The sequence below is a fragment of the Aphis gossypii genome, chromosome 2 (assembly GCF_020184175.1).
Source record: "Aphis gossypii isolate Hap1 chromosome 2, ASM2018417v2, whole genome shotgun sequence".
NCBI lineage: Eukaryota > Metazoa > Arthropoda > Insecta > Hemiptera > Aphididae > Aphis > Aphis gossypii.
This window is the reverse complement of record NC_065531.1, coordinates 20,094,795-20,115,786: the sequence shown is the minus strand read 5'-3', so window position 1 is coordinate 20,115,786 and position 20,992 is coordinate 20,094,795. Positions and strand designations below refer to the sequence as shown.

The window sequence follows — 20,992 nt, the reverse complement described above, 5'->3', positions numbered from 1 at the left end:
CTTTAGATAAAAAAATAGTATTCAATAATCATAGTTCATTATTTTAGTGTTAGCAGTTTTCCGTATGTTGTTAAATAATCGAATGCTCATATTACATGTCTACATATAATACAATTTATAGGTTTATCTAAAAAACTATATTTTTTAATCATTGTATGTATTAATTTGTTAATGTCTCATATTTACTTCTTTACGACACTCTATCACTACGTTGTCATTCATTTATTCATCTTATACCGAATGTGGGGAGTATAGCATATTGTTCAGTAACCTTACAATGCAAAATTAAATGTAATTTTAATGATTTGTAAGAACGTCAAAACGCTTTATATTATATGAATCGTAACCAATTAATAAATACTTTGTGAACTATGATGCACTCAATGAGTGACAAAGTAAATCAAATTACATATTCTTCTCAGTTTACTACTTATTACTTATTAAATAAACAGCGATATAACTAATTATAATTTACTAAAAAGTACAAACATATATTATGGTAAAATACATTATGAAAGAAGGGAAGGGATAATTCTCTTTACCCGAAATTTCTTACTACGTGAGAATGTATTTCTACAACATTTTGGAGAAATTATTATTAGCACATTCCCCTTCAAAAATATCCTGTGTACACAAAATACTATACAAAGGTATATACTATTTTTTAGTATGACTACTTTGTTTGAGCTATTTAATCAGATATTAGAATTAAACAATAAAAATTAAACTATAATGTCATTTTCATAAAGATTACATTGTATAAAAAGTTACTTTATCATATTATAATTTACAGTGTTTGAGTTTAAAAAATATTATAGCTCATAAATAATGCAAACAAACTAAAATATAATTTATTGAAAATAATTAAAACTTTTTAATTTATTATATAGAAATATGGTAATGAAGTAAACTGTCTACTAACAAACATAAAAAGAATATGATTAATTAAATTGTATTGGTTTTTTTTTTATATTTCAATTTCGTACCTTAAAAATATTATATAATTAACTCATTAAATTTATCTAAAGATTAAAATAATCTGTTTAAGAATATGATCCTCATATAAAATGATTTTATATTTTATTACAAATTTCAAGAGCAGATATATTTATATTGTATATAGTTTTATTTCTTTAAAAATTTGGTATATTATGTACGAGTATTAACTTGAAAATTAAATAGTGAATTATGCTTGTATTGCATTTCTTATGGTTTCGTATAATTTTAATCTGTATGTAAAAACAAAAATGTAATTATTAATTACTTACATTTTGGAAATTTTTAAACTAAATAGGATAAAATGTATAATTATTTTTTTGTGTTCTTATCTTCAATTAATTTATTTTATTGCATTTAAGTTTTTTAATATAATGTTTGTTCAAAAATAATGTTGTGTAAATATGATTCAGAGATACCTATTGTTTTTTCCTCATAATATTGTTAAACATGATATAAATACATTTCACCCGAGAACTTGATTCTTAAGATTATGTATAAAATAAGAATCCAATTGTCTAGATTTATTAATAAATAAAATAAATCACAGGAATCATTAGGATTAATAGAGGAAACTAACATTTATTACATAAAAAAAAAAAAAAAAAATCGAAAAACTAAACCTCTATTTGGAAAAAATTATGAAAACATTGAGTTCAGCTTCGTAGTTAGAGAGTGATTATATGTTATGTTTAAATTAATATTTACAAGTTGAAGGTGTGTGTAGTGACTTGTGATAAAAAAAAAATTTCTTCGAATATTTTAATTAATATTATCACTTAATAGTTATTAGAATAAATGAATAGAATTTTAATTAATGTTAAATAATTATAATAATAACGAATTCGATGATAAATATATAATGAATAGATATCTATTTTAAAGTATCATTTATCTTAAAAGTAATAGTAATATATATATGACTAAACAAAGCATATATCAAAGAGTTTGATGCTAATATTCAGACAAGAAACTTAATTACATAATAGTACTATTTAAAAGAATATATTTTAAAATAAAACGAAGATGTAGTATAGTTTACCTTTCCGATAGCTTAGTAGTGATACATGAGCAAGCAATGAAACGAGACTATACTTTGTCATACGTATAAGACTATGGGTATTATATAACATTGACAAGAATTATTATTATACATTTTTCACAATAATCAAATATGAACGAATTGAAGTTCACACAAACGTCTGGTATGTATGAAATACTTATACACACATAAACCTTTATAATATTTTTATAAAAATAAAATAAAAATACTGTAGATAATGGTGTTTTATACTTGTATAGTCACTATATACTTTTGAATTCCATATTAAAAATATTATGTCGTACCTTGTATACATTTATTCGTTTGTTGGATATATATATATACCATATTCCATAATATATTGTCAAGCTTTTAAAAAATCTTGTCTTGAATACTGTTTCGATTCACACAGTTTCTATACATATACGTGAAACATATTATGCGATTTATGATACAAATCGCCATTAAAACTATTTAAGAAATATTTGTTATAGTTATTTCTACTTCAACACGTCCATTTGTACGTAATACAATAATAGTTGTGTACAGTAACCTAAAAATACGATGTTAAAAAAAGTACAACGCTATAGGTTTGTTAACTAAAAAAATTCTACTATATTTTCAAAACCACATATATAGGTATATCATATCACATATTATATCAGAACTAACAAAAATTATAAATAAGAAAAATAATAATACAAATCGGTCGCATGTGTATGCATTTTTTATACCTACTCAGTACTCAGTACACTATTACAAAATGTTAAATACATAAAATCTTGCAAAGTTCATAAAAGACACTAATAATAATTAAGCCACACGTTTTACTAACAAAAAATACTGTTATAATATTACATTTTTATAGATAACAAAAAATAGATGTGCAGATAATAATTACAATAACGGAACAGTATATTATCGAACGTTTAGCATGCAATAACGAGCCATTTGCATGTACTCGTAATTGAAATTACACGAAACACTTATGATTTAATACAATTCCTTACTGTCATCCTGCCTATGGGTCACAATAATTGCAAACATTATTCCACAGCCGCATACCATCCAGATTCTGAGCTTCATTTCATCTTTTTATTGGTAAGTACATTTGTAAATTTCTTACTTTTCTAATAAATATTATTTTGAGGATTAATTTTCAATTATTACAGATCATTTTTATTCACAAATCAAAAACAAAAAAAAGTTTTTCATGATAATGAAATATCACAAAAATTTAAATATATCACTTAACCAACGTCTCAATATTTAATAATATAAATAAATATTTTATAATCTCACTGGTAATGAAAATCAAAAAAAAAAAAAAAAATCTAAAAATCTAAAAACCGTTTACTAATTTACTTTATTTTTAGTACATCAATATTTTTTAAGGTAAATGAAATGTTTTTTAGTAATAGTCATCGAACACGATGTCTGAAAGATGGTAACAACAGTTCTCTGCTTAGTGACTTTTTTTAGTGCAGCAGTAATAATTGTCATTGAACGAGTATGGATAGCCGATGCTGCTTTGAAGCGAGTAAGTTTCAGTTGCATGTGACTGACATACTCGTACTTCGACGCTGGTAACAATAAAAAAGATCATTATTATTCATTTTGATATCTAATATTTTTTAAACATTTGAACTTCAATTAAAAAATAGTGCTTATGTATCTTCAATATGTTTAAATGACTTAAGTAAAATATTATAAGAAACCTTAAATTACATTTCCAAAGTTATTAATCGAGAAAAAAACGTATCGATATTAACCTTGTATTGAAAAAAAAAAAAAAATGTCAAAAGGTTTAAAAAGGAGTCAAAATAATTTTATCACTAATAAAAAAGGTTAATATAAACATTTTTTGATAATTGTATGTATAAAAAAATGGTTGTTTGTTTTTGAGTTGAACCAAAATAATTAAATCAATTTTGTAAAACACTGGTTTTACGTAGAAGCTCCCCTTTTCCTGAATTAATTTTTTTACTAATCCCAGCTATTTTTAAAAGTTACTTTTTACTACCCAATATTCCAACTACATCCAATTAACTATTAGAAGTCACACTTCAAGTTGATATTTGATGCATTATTTTTTAGTCAAAATGTGATAATTGATATAAAAAGAAAAAAACACATTCATCAATCCACTTAGAATCTAAAATACATCACTATAATTTACTGTGAAAACATAATATTTACTTTTAGTGAAAATGTTATAGTTTAAAATATATTGCAATCATATTTTAATTGTTAACAAATTTATTGTAAAAAAATATATTGCTTTAACCTGGTTCTTTCTAAGTTCGTGCCAAACTCATCGTTTGTCAGATTAGATTTATGTCATGCATTTCTTTGCCAAAAAATCTATTCGTACAGCCGTAAACAGCTGTAAAAATAATGTTCTTTTTTTACATAAGAGTGCTAGGTGTTTTCTATCATAACAGCGCATTAACATATATTATATTTTTTAATCCGTAAAACCAAAAAAAATCTCGTACATTACATTCCATTAATTTTGTTTGTATAGGTAGGTGTTTACATTCTATTTTTTAGAGTTTTGATTTAATTATGGTTCTTGAAAGATCATTTATTAATATTTTATGTTCTTAAAAACTCACGTGTTTACAAAATTAAAGTAGTTAAAAAAAATCATTATTTTTAGAAGTAAAAATTAAACCAAAAAAAATGTGTATACGTATAACGTCATAATAATGTTACACTGCTCATGTATAGTACACATAAACATATATATATATATTACACAGGTGTATACATAATACTTCAAATTTGAATACTTATTATTTTCATTTAGCTAATGTAATGAAATAATATATAACAATATAGTTTTATTACAGTTCTATATGTTAAATTTGAATGATTCGATAAAAAAATAAAAAATAAAAATAAATGTTTATGATGATGATAGTGAAAATGTTCATTTAGAAGACTAAAAAAAATAAATGGAATATAAGATTAGATAGGTAGCATTATTAGTATCATTACATTATAGTATGAGAAAATTATTCTTAATTTTTTTTCTGTTATGAAAAAAAAATACTACCTATCATGGTGGTTTATTAATCAATTTACAGTCAATAATAATTTTAAAAAATATAACAGTAAAATAATAATAATAATTTAAAACAAAAGTTTAGATTGTGAAAAAAATTATAATAACAATATACGAGTGGGTTGACGAATACATCACGATATTATATACCGGAATAATGAGTATTAAAAAACATATAGTATTTTATAATATATGTGTTATTTATTCGTTTACATATAATATATTTATATTACATAATATACAATTGGAAAAATATTTACAGCACTCTAATAATGCATCACTTCTTCTCAAGTCATGTTTTAGTATTAATGTAAATGTAAAAAAGTGCGATATTCGTTTTTTACTTTCTTAATCGAAAAAGTTATCCGACAGATTATTCCCGTGGCTTGTTTATCTTATAACACGCTCCTATACTGTATTGAAATTTAAAACCACGCGTCATCTGTCGGAAAATTACCAAACCACTAAAATACAACGACAGACGCATATTATTATAATAAATAATAATATATTATGGTTGGTAATACCATATAATAATAATATAATATGTCGAACACCGAAATACGACGCATTGTGCGGCGTAAGTGAAAAAATTTTCCGAAACCATCCGAAAAGTCGTCGTCGCGATGTCTTGTGACGACACAGTGAAGTAATAATAATATATCGCCGAACATTATATATTAACTTCCCCTCGCCGCACGGCGTTCGTTCGACGAAAACCGCAAATAAATATATTTACGCACCGGAAATGTTTTTAACCCTGGTCCGCCGCCGGCGAGTCGGTGTCCGTTTCCTATGGCGGTGATGGTGCGGGCGGCTGGCGCTGAACGGCGTTCGGCGAAAGAGCGATGGAAAAATTAGAGTCACGTCGTTTCCGTACATAGGCATATATAGATATATGTATAATGTATATGTATACCTATTACGTATAGAAAGAGACCGGTATTAATGTATTATCGCATTGTTTCCATATAAATGTTACCGTTGAAATAATTGTATCATTAATAATATCGTACTATACATCCAATCGCGTACTATAAAGACGATTATTTTTCTGATATAACGATCGGCGTCGCGTAAACATCATCACAATTCTCGGGACGGAAAAGCAGATGAAAATAGAATTTAAAACAAAATAATCATATTGATACGGTTTTCATTTGGAATGTCAGCCGCTATTATGTTATATTTCACAGGATTAAATAGGCACGAACAATATATAATATTACGATGTCGCCTCGAATGATGATATGTTGGTGTATATGTATAATACATTATACGCGACCGCGCGCGCGTGTGTGTGTTTACTGTATATTTATTATATCCGGTTTTTGTTCCGGACATTTCTGCACAAACTGATGTTGGCTGGTTTTTTTTTAAGGAATCTTTAATGTACTATACATATATATAATTATATGTCGTTTAACCGGAAAATATCAAAAGGGGCGTTACGTAATACTAATAGAGCAATAGCGAATATGTTGAATAATAGTGGTCGCACGTATTGTATTAACTTAGACAAAAGAAAACGATATCTGTGTCAAATTAATATAGACATATTATATTATATTATATATTTGGTTTTTAATACAGAAGTATTTGTAAATTATTATTATTACTGAAATTTAATAATAATTATCGAATTTTATTCTAGCAAATGCATTGGAATCTAACTTACAAGAATCAAGTTCACTTTATTCTGCGAATGACTTGCACCGTCATAGTATAACAATTTTGGAAGAAAGTTGTGTAAGTTGCATGCAAGCGATTTTATCAATAAATAAATAAATACAATTATTTAAAAAAATGTAATTTTAAAATTGTTTTATTTATCATTTCATTGAAATTAATATATGCAAAAACGTATTATCTTCCGCTTAGGCAAGTACACCAATGGCGTTCCGTTGTATCCAGTCGTGATATTTCGTTATTTTTTAAACATATTATAATGTATAAATATCGTATTATTGTATTCTAATATCACATACAATTATTGCAAAAAACATTTTTATTTTTTATTAAATAAACGAACGACGATTACCGCGATATCACACAATTACTAAATGTAGGTACTAGTGTTTTTACGTATTTTTAAAATCTCAAATTGACAGAACATTTAAATTTTATGTCAACAAAAATATAGCAATTGTGCATTTTACTTGTTATTTATTATTCATTCGTGTTTTAGTTAGGCGGGACTTTTGGTCAAATGAAATTAAACATTTGATTGAAAAAATAAAATAATAAACATAAAACGTCAAAAATGAATTGATGATTTATGCAAATCGTATCACCGCTCAACATAAATATTAATCCAAATATTATTTGCTAGTCAACTGACGATTATTATTGTAGGTTGTATTTACCTATACATATTAATATATTATGAAAATAATAAATGTTGCGGTTAAATTTTGAACTGAAAAATAATAATCCACGGTGTAGGTACTCCATCAGTCTATCGCATACATAATAATACTCAAGCCGTTATATTTTATACTAGTTAGTGAAATAAATTTACAATATTGTGACCGCATCATAAAATTAATTTGAAAAAATTATATTTTGCTATAAACTATTAATACATCAAAACAACGTCATTAAGAGCCTAGTCATTCTTGTCATGATCAACAAATCGTTTTATGCCTCCATTCGCGTTATTCAAATAAAAATTTAGATCACTGGTTATTTAAATTATAAATAGTTTGTTAAAAATTGAATAGATTCTCCCGAGCCGTGAAGGGCGTGAACTATATGCATCACTTCAAAACGTCAAAATGAACCATCCGTAATATATAGTAGTTGTACAAATAACTAGAATGCATAATATATTGTTAAATATTCTTATACGTATACATTTCAAGAAATCTAGTTCAAAACTGACATTATTTCACGTTTAATATTTAAACGGATCTATGTATAATAACGTTTATACCCCGAGGCCTTAGTGAGAGCATGTTACTTTCCATTCGATAAAAAACGGTATCTACCTTATTTCTCATTTCTGTAAATAAAAAAAATCGTATCATTTCGTTTATCTATATAATATATGAGTTTTACCCTTATATAGGGGTATATAATATTATGATCTAAGATTGTGTGGTCGGCGACGATTAGTTAAGTTAAAAGGGTGCATTCCACAATTGTTCAAATAGCGTAAAAAACTGTAAACAATACTTAATTTTTCATAAACATAATGTTAGTTTTTATGAAATGTTTAACTTGAGACATCAGCAAATCTCATTGGAATCATAAAATATATAATCGCACCACGTCTTATTTCTCCAGGTTGCGTCAGTTGTATTAAAAACGTACAACATTTAATATACAAAATATATGGGTTTAAATAAACGAATAGTTAGTGCCAAAAATTATTTTTTGATGTTGTCGGAAATCCTTTTACATTTTTTAGGTCATTTTTTTCTGATACCAAATAATTGTTGTTTTTTTTTTTAATGTATAGTGCGATTCACTAATGCTTACCCTTATTTTTATCTTTGACAAAAATATTTTTCTTTATTCAAGTTCTTATTTTTAAGTACTTTTATAGGATATATTTTCAATTATTTAGATTTTTTATACTATATACTATATAAGGAATGTCCTGTGGCGGTACAAATTTATTATTTTTTTTTCAGACAAGAACTTAACTTTTTAAACATAAATTGTTAGGAAAATGGTTTTTTTTTAAATTCATATGCATATAAATCAAAATATAAACTTATATAGTTATTAAAATGTGTAGGTACCTATGTATTATTAATGATGCTTGGTACTGAAAAGTGTATGTACAAATATCACATCAGCGTAATATTAAATTTAGTATTTGTTATTACTTATTAGTTATTATACTCTAACCATATTTACTAATTATAAATTGTTAATGGATTTTATGAATTGTAATATTTATAACACTAAGATTTCAAAATTATCGTGTCCTATCCATATAATAACAACTGGAACAATAATCATGGACCTATTTTACTCAATAGGTACGAAAAGTGAAATAAATCTAAAACGCCCCATTCAAATTTCGATTTAGACCTATCAATATTTTCAAAATAGTCACTATGGCATAACAATTTATAGCAAAAAAGATTGGTTTTTATTTGAAAAAAATTAATAAATACGGATCACCTGCAGAGTACTTTCCTTTAAACGGTACGAAAATCGAAATAATTGAACACGTCGTGGTCCTTTAAGCATCACTACCTAATACTTATAAATAACTGTTTTCTTTAGAATTCGAATAAATTCATCGGATTAATTAAAAGGAAACGCGGTGCAAACATTCGCGTTAGATCCTTTATCATCAGCTGTGTATTATGGTGTAAAATATGGAATTTTTATTTCTGTGAAATCGCCTCGAGGCCGTCATAACAATGCACGTGTTTTTCAAATTATACGACATTATATAAATTACACTGCGCGGAGATGGTCGATCGCTACACCATCGTCCGAGAGAAGAGCAACGGATTTATTACTATTATCATCATTATTATTATTTTCAAAACAGAAACGGTGGTGTCCAACACATATTATATTATTATCATTACGCAGACATAATACCTGTCCTCCGCAGTCGTACTACACGCGCGTCGTGTCCCAGCGCTTGCGTATATCTGCTCTCGCGCGACGACGACGGTGGCCGCCACACGTATAATATTATAGTTTCCGGTCGTTCCCCGCACGAAGAAAAACGCCGTTCCGCCACAGCCGTCGGTTCAGTAACGCCGTTGCCGCGAAACGCGTACCACCGTCTTCTGGTGTCGGTCCCGCCGATTCCTCACGCCGGTTTCGCTGGCACACGTTTGGCGATCATTCGTAAATAATATTCACACACGACATTCATAATCCGTCTACGATTTTGACTTGCCCTCATCGTCATAACTGTACCTACCCACCGCCGTAGTAATATTATTTTATCATTATTATTATTATTATTATTATTTTTTTTTTTTATTTCAAATTATTAGATGTCGATAATAATTTACTATTCACGTCCGACGCTGATAGAGTGTCTACGATTCGAAATCAGGTAATCTCATCTTATACTATATAATATATTAATTATTATTCTATAATTTACAACGATAATATGTATATAGTTTACCATATTATTATTGTTATCACTTAAACCGTTATCGTCGCGTTGTTTCGATGGTGACTTTACACACGATCGACGAATTTCGTATTATATTAAATTGTATTGTATCGTATAGATTATAGGTACATACTATAATGTTTATTTATAAAATATATATATTTAGTGTCGTACGACAGTTATCCTGCGCACGTATTTTTTCTTTCTTTTTTTTTTTTTTTTTGATAAAACGAATATAATATTGAAAACCAGTGTCGGATATGTTCGAATACATATACATCATATTCCCTTTTTTTTCGTAAAATAGTACACATCTAAAAACAAATTGATTATTTAGTACATAAGCATGCCATGCAGCAAGGTTCGTCTAGCGTTAAGGCAAAAATATATATTAATTATAACTATCACATACAACAGCCAATATACAAATACAAAAACTAGCGATTAAAAAAAGAGCCGGCAAAAAAAATAAATACAAGTTGGTATATTTTACATAAGATTAATGAAAAATATATTGTATAGGCTTAAAGGTCCAAACGATAAGTGGTATTGAGCATGTTTGCAAAACGTGTAGTACATGTACATAATTCGATAAAATTTCAAAACGTTTTTCTAGATTATTCAATCATCCGCTTTTCCCGAAAAAATGACTTAAAGTTTATATGTTTTTGGGGTTAGGTTTCCTTTAAAATATGAGGCCAAAACAAATGCTTTTAATAATTTCCGTTAAATTTTACTCTGGTATTAGTTTAAAATTGTTTATTATGCAGTTTGGGATCAATTTATTATGATCGTATCGATATAATATCATTCATCACACTTTTCGCACTGGATCGATTAGTATCGTTTCAATAACTCGCATAATATACGTACAAAAATAATCTGCGCGTATGGTACCAAATTGAGAACATATTATCATACATCATAATTTATCGTTTATATATCTACCGGTTAGCTGTACCTATGCCTAATCGAGATCGGAATTTTGTTTTGCTGTGCGGATTTAATCGATCCAATCGTTATAATATTAACGATCTTTATTTATTATATACTTTATCCATGTACCGCATTGTCTGTACAGCGGTTGAAAGACGCTAAAGATGCTTACTACGTGCGATTGCGTCTAGACTGTATATCCATGTCTCTTACATGATTGTAATCCTGTCTCAATGTTTCCTAAATCTGTTGCTGACGCAGACCTGAATCTTTAATCTCACACTTCTATCTGACATCCCAAATGGTAAAATCTACTCTCCAACATTTCCATAGTCCCCATTACATTCAAAGTACCATATCACTGGATTCGCTCACCTGTTTCGGTTCCACGCCCTTATTTCTCGCGAAAACTATATGTTTACATATTTTTCCTTATCCCAAATAATATCATAGATATGCACTGTACATCATGAAACCACTTTTTCATTTCAACTCTTACACGTATTACGTTATTCTGTGCTATGCTGTAAAAATCGACCTTTGATATGAAAAAAAAAATATGAATATTTAATACAATGCAAACCGTGCAGATAGTGCTGAAAGACAAAACGTTTCGGCCCGGTACAAAAGCCGCTTCAATTATTATTATCGTCGCCAATAAAATAAAAACCATTAAACCCGTCCGCTGCCTGCGATACAGATAAGCTGCCACTTGGCGCCATCGCTCTCAATATCTAAAATATAATATAATATAGTTGACAGGGAATTTTCATCGAATGTCAATACAAAATATTAATATTTTATAGATGATACACGTGTATTTATAAAGGTAGGTAGGTATTATTATTAGGTATATTATTCATATTCATTGAACCTATACATTGATTAATCTGGGATTTAATTATTTAATCGTAAAGTGCTTTTTTATTATATGCAATACGTTTTAATGTTACACGTCATATTATAATTTCATATTCTCAATATCTTACTCGCATTATTTAGAAATAAACGATCCAGTTAATAAGCTTTAAAATAATTATGATATTCAATATGTATATACATATATCTGAAATTATTTTAATTCAAAAGTAAATAATACTGTGGTAGTATTACAAAATAAATAATGTGATCTATAATTACAAATCTATTAATACTCTAATTATGTGAATAAATTAAAAAAAATGTATACAAATATTTATTTATTTTTATTTTGAATACACATTTTTAATCAGGAACAACTTAATACTTTTAATTGGGACGAGTATACAATTAATTTCGATTCAATCGTTGATTCATTGTATCTATCATATTGTTACTTTTATTTTTATTTTTATAAAAAAAAAAAAACAAGTATAGAGTATAAGACGTACCACCACCGTATAATTGTTTTTTACGATAAAATAATAAAAAAAAAATAATATGTATTTCAGACATTTAATTGAGGAATAAATCACGTTTTTATTTAATTTGTGACTGCAACTCTACATTTTGTTTTAATTAAAATTGTAATTATAAATAAATTAGTGAATTTATAACTATGAATCTATAAATGTCATTTATGTTTAAAATAACTACTTTAGATAATTATTTCAAAAATCGATATTAAACAATTACTAGAAGTACTTAGTACCAAATATACATAATTATTAATTTATTTTTTACACCATTATATAATACTTTTGAAGTTTAAAATTTATATTTCATAAGATCTTAAATACTAAAATTATGAAATTAAAACAAAAAAAAAATTATTAATGAAATAAAAAAAGTTTAATTTGTATTTATACATTTTTATTCGTATTAACTAATAATTGTACTACTAAGTTAAAATTCCATTAAATGACAGCTGCCAAATGTCAAATGGACAAATACTTTAGTGGTCCGTCCGTTACTTATTTTTTTTGTTCACCGAACCGATTTAGATTGTTTTATTTTTTTTTATTGAAAAGAGGAGGACATCTATAACGTTCTACGAGCCCAACTTTAAATTAAATTCATTTATAAAAAAAAAAATACCGTTAAAATTGTCTGGTATACCTATAATTAAAAAGGGAACTTCAAACAAAAGCGTGATATAATGTTAAATTGTTTATACTTTCAACATAAAATAATTTTCAATGTCAGTTTAATGTGCAAGATTAAATAATGCAATAATTTTTTTAAAAACCAATAACGTTAAAGTTCAGGATAATGATACTTTTGATAGAAAGCTGTTTTCATTTCCTTTATTTTTATTCAAAACTGAATTAGGTATTAGATTATACAAATGTTATTAAAGTTATATTTTATAATATATTAATTTATTCCAAAGGACTTCCTATAGTTATATAATTTAACTTAGTACACTTTATACTTATCTATATAATTTAAATATTGTATATCAAATAGGTTTAATATGAATAGTTTCATAATAAAACGATAAAATGCAACAGTACCTATTTAATATGTAAAATGATTAAAACAAATTTTGTATTTAATATTATACGACAACCATATTGGCTAATAAAAAAATAAATTACTAATACTAATGTATATTCTAAACGCATCTTAATCATTTGATTTTTATTATTTCTGTAGTGATTTTTGAATATTGCCGATATGTTACTGTTACAGCATTATTATTAGAAATAAATTTATAGAAATCGCTTTAATTTTGCACATTTATAAAAATAACCGTACAAAACCTCCTAACAAAATTTAGATAAACTTAATTAAAATAGATCTACGAATGAATGTAATACTGTTCATAAAAAACACCCACTCTGGTCTCAAATAATACGAGAAAGGTAAACATTTTAGTATACAAACTCTTTGGATGTATTCGTGTAAAATATTCGTTTAGGTACAATAAACTATATTATATTCTTGAGTTTCTATGTTATATAAAATAGTTTTATTTTATATTAGACTTCAATAGTTAAAATTAAATATTAAATGCCTATACATTTAACTACAGACGCGTTATAATATTATATTACGCAAAACAATATATCGATTGGATGTGATTTGAATAATATTGTCTTAAACAGTAAAACATTATGATGTTTACGATGATGGATTATTGAAATCTTCGGTTTATAATGTAATGCCTGTAAGCAAATAGCTATCCGAATGTTACACATATAAATGTAATGCATTAAGCAATATCATTTATATTCGTGTGTCGTATATGCAAAATATTCTAGTCGGGAATAGAATTTCAGTGAAATTGACGTTGTCTCATAAAACGTTGTCAACACATGGCATATTCTGCAAATTGTTTAAATATCTGTTCGGTTCAGTTTCTGTTTATGGTTGTGAGCTTATATTTTGTATTCGGAATATTTTATAATAGTATACGGATTGCGTGTACGAGTTAACAAATTGCACGGAAAAATAATGTGGAATCGTGCACCCCCGACAGGAATCAATAAATGATGTAAACCGGAATTTTTTACGTTAATAAATATAAGGATTCCAATTGTGTAGTGCAGTGTATAAATAGTTGTATACCTTAAATAAATTTACATAGTTTAGTTGTAAATTGTGTTCATAAACATTTGGTTGAGATGAATATAGGTATATACATATTATATATTACGTATGTAGCCTTTTAGAATTTGTGTTACAATTTTATTTTTAATATGTTTATAATATATTTTATTTTTTAATAATTGTTTTTCAAGCATATACACTCGTTGTATTAAAATCATTGTTTGTTATTATAATAATTTAATAAATTGTAATTTTCAAACCACTCGTTTACATCTTGACCTTTTTGTCATAATATATTATACATTGATTATTTATTAAAATTAAAATGCTCTATTATTTTTATTTATATTTATATTTAACTAATAGTGAAGATATTTTGAAATATAATGTTTCAACCACAATGCCACAGGTAGTTGAATTACTGTAAAAACACTTTGATATTAGGTACAAGGGGTGTTCTATTATATTTATAACGCGTATGATACTTCAAGACAAAGTAACTTCCTAATCGTATTCTCTCTCCCTCTCTCGTCTAATAATTTAGGTAAAGTTAGTCAACTATGTGATTTTATAACTAGTTATGATACAGTACATAATTAACTATTCTCTTTTTAAATTTAAAACTAAATAGCATTATAGCACTAATACAAACACTGTATTAAATATAAGTATGATAAATTACAAAAACAAAAACTATTATATAAAATATTATTTATTATACTAACTTGATTATGAACTTTGATATTTTTGGAATAATAAGAAATACAAAATTATCATGAAACTTTAAACTTGGAGATTTGTACAATGTTTAAAATATGATGATATTACTATAATTATTATAATATTATTATCATTGAAATTTAAACTTTCAATGAACAAGATTTAACAATAACATTTAATATACAAATTTAACTGTATACGGTACGCTCTAAAGGTTATTATATTCACTGGTTTAATACGTGTCAACCAAAATTAACATATTATTTAACGGAAATATTTAACTGGAATAGTTAACATAAATTTTGTTTTGAGACGACGATCAAATTGCATTTTCCTTGAAACGGCAGCAGTGTAGTAGGTACTTACTTTTTGATATGAAATATCCACTTGAAACATTAAAGTTCAGCCAGCAGTAGACTTTAATAATAATAATAAAAAAAAACATATATATATATATAATAGATATAGATATATGTGCTATTTTTTTCTGTGTGTGTGTAATAACATTCCGGACCGTCGAGAAAACAGGTATAGGTTTTTATTACAAAACCTATATAGGTTTGCAGTTCAAAACTAGTGTTTACCATTTCTGGACGTGATGGTTATACGAGAACGTGATATAACGTTTATAAATTGGATATCCATGTCCTTGCTCAAAGAAATGAAAAAAAAATCAAAACGCAATGTTCACCCAAAGCTGTGGAGAACGGTAGACATTATATCATACTCAAAAACGTGGTTTGTCGTTTTTACAGATCAAGTCAAAAAAAAAATAAAATAATAATAATAAACTCTTGCTGCTTATACATATAAGTTTTTTAATACTCCCAACACAAACCCGATTGTTGTTATAATCGTTAGTAAATACATCCACTTTTCACCTCCAAATAATAGAACATTATATTAGACGGATAATCCACCGATCGGTTATTCAATACACTCGTCGAGTTGTACTATTACTACATTGATGTATATACCTAAGCTATATCTAAATATGAAATCATGTATGTTTTTGATTCATCAATTTCTCATTACAGACATTCTAATAAAAATATGGGAGAAGAAAAATTCCAAGTGATCGGTTGATACTCCACATTCGAAAAATATATGAACTTATATTTAGATATTATAATGTTGGATAATATATATAAACTATTTGGTATTTATCTGTAGGTACTGGCGGAAATTATGCATTCGTAACAGACAACAGTTAAACAAAACAATTAATAATCGTCCAACACATTTTAGAACAATTCGTATTATACATAGTTAGTAATCAAACGTCTTGTCGAGTTAAATCTCAGAGTATATAATATAATAATTAATTATGCACGTCTTAAATTTAGAGTATAAGATACGGTAAGCATACGGTAATTTTTCAGTTAACCGTTTTTTGAAAAAATAATAGGTTAATTATAATTAATAAATATTTGACGATAAAAGTCAGTGCTTTTAACTATTAAACTTCTGCTGTTATCCTTACAATTTCTTGAAAACCATTACAGGAAGATAAGTTCTATATTATATAAACATTATAAACGGATATTCAGATTGGTATAATATATAGTACTTTTTTTGCGGTTCTATATAATGGGTATATGCTACATTATATCGTATAAGTTTCCTTTATTTATTTCTTAAGTTTTCTTTTGTACGACTTCATAACAAGAGGCAACGCATGTATTTTCGTAATGTCATTTGTAAATCAAAGGCCTCATCATCGCCCAATCCCCCGCTCCCACCCCGTCGAGTATTTCTGGTTTTGCACTTCGACTCCGTCGGTGAACTTCGTTGCGGAACTTTGCCCTTTTGTTCAATGACCTGTGTTCCCTGTACGCGTACTTCAAGACTGGCGTCTGTGCTTCCTGCAAAAGTGCAAAGTTCTGACATATATTTTGATTTGCTCGTGTTACATCCATCCGTAACGTCTGATGTTCACAACATTTAAGGTTGACTGTAAACGTTGTAATACTACTATACAGAATAACTGGTGTGGTTAGCATCGCGTTTTACTATTTCAATGTATAGGTACATAAAATGTATGTTTCAATCTTTAACTATATAATATTAGTTTTATGTACAGTATATACTCGACTCATAGATACATACTAATGTGATATATCATATATATATATATATATATTTAATCTTTTTCTTTTATATGCATGGAGATTATTCTCAACGCGTATTTCCGATTATAACGTTCCGACTATCCGAATGGTACGGTTATGATAGAAACTTTGGGATACATATACAGACAGCTGAATCATCGTTATTCGTACTTGGTGTTCAGTTCTTGAGAGCACATAATGTTAATGGAATAAAATCATCAATTGATGTATCATACAGTTTTTTTGTAAGCTCGATTATAGTACAGTTTTGTACAAAAGTATAATATACAATTTATAGTATATATTTACAGCGTATAAAACATAGTTTTTTTTTTTATTGTTTCAGGTAAGAAATCGTTGAAATTATAGTATTACTCTGCAGTACAATTCGCGTGAACTTAATTTTTTAAATGATCCTTTGGCACCTCCGATCGGAACTTAATGTCATTGATCGATGTACCACTGGTGCGTCAATGCGTTATTTGCGCAGCGCAATGGTTAATGATCGTTCGATTTTTCTTGCCGATTTTATCGTTCAGTACCGTTAACCAAATCCATAGAGCCATTGTGCAGGAATTTATGGTCTAGAGGAAAATCGAATCTGGTAGATGTTGTGTACATATTGCGGTTTGGGAGTATATATATTCGATCGCGATCAAATCAAATCGCAATTATCATCTGATAAATGTGTTCTATATATATAGAGCAGATCGAACAATACGTTAGTCCAAATCGTACATAATTTACACTATAGACGACGCTCATTATTCCTGTGCTTTATACAACATAACAACACTAAGTATATTTTATCGGCATCTCGAATTGGTTTAGCGTGGGTTTATGAAATTATCCAGTCATGTTTTGGACATTGCTTGCCGGCCACAAGATTATTATTCGGTTGCAATTCCGTCTTAGTTTAGTTTTGTTAACTGGAAGCTTCTATTCTAGGTGAATAATTTTTAAATAGTTTATAATCAGGTGAAGTTCTGCCATCGTATTTCTCTTGATAAATTAATTCCCTATGTTCAAAATCTCATTGAGTACTATTAATTAAACAAGTAATGAACATATATTACTTTTGATGTCTCATACTAATACTGAACAACTTTTGATTTTAATTTCCAAAATTTACTTTATACTTATCGTTTTCTATGTTTTTCCTTTAACATAAAACCATGATTGGTTCTAAAGGGTTCAGCTCGTATATTTTATAATGAATAAATAAACAATATATTATATTATAAAATATATATAGGTATTACACGTGTAACGTTCATATTTTAGACCTACGAGGTATATTAAACATGGAACTCAAAACATTTAAAACACTGCGAAATTACGTAAATCTATATTCAAACGGAAACTACACACACATTGCAATTGTATTTTATATTTGCGTCATAATATTATATAGTGCTTATGTTTTTGAGTTACTAATACCCACACAAAGACATTTAAAGTTACTCAATATTCGTTTTGTATTGATTGTTATGTGGTTTTTTTTTTTTTTTATTGAATAAATCGTATTTTATATAAGACCGCCGACTGGCAGTTCAGTTAAATTCGCGTCGACGACTTTGTTATATTGCCGGCGAATAAAACGTATTAAGAACGAACTCAAAAACAGAAATTGGTAAAAAATCAAAGAAAGTGAAATAAAGTAATGATATGTCCAAAAAACGACGTTTGCAATATAGTAATATTATTTTGACTAGATTTATTACAGTGCCATATTGGCATACCTATATATTGACGGGACAGAACGTGGGCACTCAAAGCCAAAATATGACAAAAAAAAAATCTATGTATTATTATGTATATATAAATTAATCTATATTTGTATGAATGTCATACATTTAAAAAATACTAAACCAATTGGAACAACTTTGGACTCAATGCATCACATTACTTGCAAAAGAGTTCTTTGCTTTGTTTTAACCTATATTAGTTCATAAAAGGTAACTCACATTTTCGTTTTTTTTTTCAAATAAAATAAAATGTATTGTTTGTTTATTATTCAAATGTCACGTACCTTAAAAATAAATTTACATATTTGTGTAGCTTATTATTAACTCAAAAACTACTTGAGTGATTCTTATGAAAATTTCAGAGATTGTTGTTTGAGATATCATAAAAGTTAAAATATAGTTTAAACAAGTTTAAAAATATAACAAATTGTATATTCAATTTGCGATATTTGAATTGACAGTTACAGTGAAATTAGTTCATAAAGTGAGGTACCTATACAAATTCCTGAATTGAGGCAGAATAAAACCAATATACACCTATTGTATAATATCTCCATAATTTATATTTTATTAATTTATTTTTCAGGTGAAATCGGGTAATCAATAAGTTATTGATAATAATGTCGTAATAAATACGGATAATTAAATTAATATCTAAAAAAAAAAAATATTTATATTATGTTCTATTTAAAATTAATAATAAAACATTGTCATAACAACATTTAAATACTACAACTATTGTTATTATGCCTGTTTAAACAGAATCAGACAAGGTTTGAGTTTTTGGGTAAAGGAAAAAATTGCGTACTCAGCATTCACCAAACGCTATATTTAGTCAATTTACTGATATTAAATAGTGGTCATCTAAAAAAAAAATAAATAACGTTAATAAATTATATGCGTTTATTCGACTACGTTATTTATTTATAACTTTAATGATACCGATCGTCATACGCCTATTTACATTCATTTTGAAAATATTTGTTTGACCGCTAATGTTTTTTAGTTTTATCTTTTTAAACACGACAATTTTTCAATTTTTCTAACAACAATTTTTTTTCAATCGAAAACAAATAAAATCAATATGAAATGAACTAATAGTAAATAAGTGTCTCTAAAAATAACCTATACTTCATGACATATCATATTAAGATTCAACATAATTCCTTAAATGTTTGTAAAAAAAAATGTTTTATCGTACATTTATTTTTAATATAATATTACGTAATTTTGAAATGTAATAAAGGATATTAAGTTGTTAGTAGAGATATGCTTAAAATTCTTAAATATAACAGTTAGATTTACTCATTAACATTTTTTAAGAACAAACTAGGTTTGTATTTTTATTATACTTTAAGATTTTAAGTTTTAATTTTTTTTTTTTAGTGCATAACAATAAAAACACCATAATATTTATATATTGACAGTCATATATTATATAGTAAAGTTTCTAAGTATTTAACATTGAATAATTAGATTGTTTTACACATCTTAAACTGTTAAGAAAATTGTATTTATGAATTTCAAAATTAATATCATCTGGAAAATGTTCGCATAAATTAAATACAATAAACATCAAAGAATATAAATTATATTTACTGCTATGATAAGAAATAAATATTTGTTTCATCTTGTAATTGAACATGAAATATTTAGCACATAATATATATGTGTTTCATACATAAATTTATTTTTATTTTTATTTTTTGTGGATTAAAAATAATTTGCTACTCGCTTGCTTTTAACTTAAATGTGTTCAAAAGAATGAATTACCTCCCTGTCAAGATATAA

The 20,992-nt window shown here is 26.6% G+C and overlaps 1 protein-coding gene and 1 long non-coding RNA gene across 5 annotated transcripts in view; both read left to right on the top strand.

Annotated features, from left to right (window-relative positions):
• The first annotated feature begins 2,033 nt into the window (after window positions 1-2,033).
• LOC126550307 (uncharacterized) lies at window positions 2,034-6,843 on the top strand. The gene is made up of 3 exons (XR_007604358.1): window positions 2,034-2,201; window positions 2,907-3,139; window positions 6,763-6,843. It is a non-coding gene; the product is annotated as an uncharacterized LOC126550307 (long non-coding RNA).
• A 2,940-nt stretch (window positions 6,844-9,783) lies between these two features.
• The window catches only part of LOC114120522 (somatostatin receptor type 5-like), a 184,700-nt gene continuing 173,491 nt past the window's right edge, over window positions 9,784-20,992 (top strand). For 2 of the 4 annotated variants that reach the window (XM_050200567.1, XM_050200565.1), the window contains exons 1-2: window positions 9,784-10,019; window positions 10,085-10,146. The gene's annotated coding sequence lies outside the window, so the exon portion shown is untranslated. Of the gene's footprint in view, window positions 10,147-20,992 lie in introns of all 4 variants that reach the window. The other 2 variants (XM_050200566.1, XM_050200564.1) reach the window with 1 other exon arrangement.